The sequence below is a fragment of the Octodon degus genome, unplaced genomic scaffold, assembly GCF_000260255.1.
Source record: "Octodon degus isolate 3935 unplaced genomic scaffold, OctDeg1.0 scaffold00083, whole genome shotgun sequence".
NCBI lineage: Eukaryota > Metazoa > Chordata > Mammalia > Rodentia > Octodontidae > Octodon > Octodon degus.
Genome location: NW_004524659.1, coordinates 8,422,774 through 8,424,903, shown reverse-complemented (window position 1 = coordinate 8,424,903; position 2,130 = coordinate 8,422,774).

The following is a 2,130-nucleotide window of genomic DNA, read 5'->3' as shown; positions in this document are numbered from 1 at the left end:
AACGAGGATGCAGGAAAGAATAATCCATCACCTGCAAGATGATGCAAAGATGAACAATGTGAGACTAATAGGCATCAATGAGAAAGGAGTCAATACAAATGACATTAAAAAATATGGGCAGAAATAATAGCAGAAAACTTCCCAAATATGAGGAAACAATCTGACATTTAAGTCACCGAAGCATACAGAACACCAAGTAACCTCAACCCAAAGAAAACTCTGAGAAGTTAATGGAAGCATCTGGGCCCCTCTTCTTGTGCTCCTCTCAGCAAATTTGCACAAAGAATGCATATGATGACATCTTGCCTCTCAGCTTCTTACGATCTCCTTTGCCCATGTTTACTTGTTTTTCTCAGTGGAGGTACAGAGTCGCCCAGTTCTCCTCTGACTCTCACTTGCCCTGGTGCTGTCTCTGTGGAGCTCAATGTACTGCAATGGCTGAGAGAGCCCATGTGTTCTTATTTATTTACTTATTTACTTTAAAAAAATTTTATTTTGAGGCAGAATCTTGCTTAAGTAGTTCAGGCTGGCCTGGACTCACTTATTATGTGGCCCAGCCTGCCTCAAACTCACTGTGATCCTACTGCTTCAGGAGTATCACAGTGCTGGGATTACAGGTATGCACCACCATGCCCAATTTTATATGTTGTTTTTAGAAGGATTTTTTTTTTCTCAAGCTGCCTGCCCAGGGCAGGTCTGGTAAGGCAGGTGGAGCTGGGGATCAAACTGCGGTATCCTGTGCCTGACTATGTTTGCATGAGCAGGTGCTTAAACAACTGAGCTAACCGGCAGGCCCCCTATATTTTTTTTAAGTGGTATTCAGAAGGATAGAAAGAAATAAAGGGTGATACTTCCATCTGGCCTCAAGTTTTTGTTTTCAGGTCTTTGTTATAGGAAACACTAATAGGTTAATATTACAACTTAGTTATTGTGGACTGATCAGGCCCACAATCTCCCAAATGAGTGTGTAGAGCAGTAGAAGCTTAAATGGAGACAACTGGTGTGTGACTCCAGGATGATCAAACTCTCTAACAGAATTCCAGATCCTCTGGAGGCTACAGTAAAGAACTTCTTCGGGCAACCTGTATTTCTTTGGTTTTCAAACAAAGGAGGGGTATCCTGCAGAAAGTACAGGAATCTGAGCGGGACCTTGGGAGACATACAAAGACTTCTCCAAGTAATATATTTTGTTAATTTAAGAGAATCATGTTATCTCCAGGAAGGTCTTCAGGACAGGAGTGAGATGCCAGCAGCTACAGTCTTTATTTAGTTAGTTTGGGTTGGAGCAAGGTATCCTTAGCTGTGGCCATGTCTTGTTCTTTAAAGGGCCACAGCATCACAAGCCACTGCAGGGCGCAGCCAAGACCAGTGACTCATACAGGTTCATTGCTATGAGACTGCTGCCACCTCCAGACGAGGGGCCCAGGCCTTGGACAGACTTACAAGTAAACATGGAAAACCAATTGCTTAATTTTAAATCCTGCTCAGAGCCACTTTGTAGTGGTCTCCATCAAAATGTCACCCAGAGGTCCCCCTAGTGAGGGGGCTTTTGGCTTCATATTAATGCACACCACTGTGACCCACGGTGCGTGAGCGAATGGTGGGGGCTGGCGCGGCTTCATGGCATCAGGCCAGCAGCTCTGTCATCCTCTGGCCTCTCCCTTGTGCAGAGAGGAGGAAGGTGAGGCAACAGGCATGGTCGGAGGACAGGGAGCATGAGAGGTTACAGTGCCGCATATAATGAAAACAAATTCGAGGGTGCAGGAATAGAGAGAGACCTGAGAAAAGGGAAGAGAAACTAGAATGACCCGATAGGAGACAAAAGCATTTTTAACCACAGGAGGTTTAATATTCAGTTTTAGGCTGCTTATTTGCTGGCGTGTAAATTTTTGTTTGCATCCCCAAAGCCTAGTTAGAGACAGACTGGCCCCAGGGCCCTGGACATGTGCTGCTGAAGGAGGCGTGGCCTGTGCTCCCATCCCTGGGGACAAGGGATCAAGAGTCGTGGGTGCAAGCACGCACAGATGAAGGTGAGTGTGGGATGGCAGAAGTTATGGGTTGGGGGCTGGGGAGATGGCTCAGTAGAATAAGTGCTTGCCTAGCAAGGGCAAGGGCCTGAATTCAATCCCC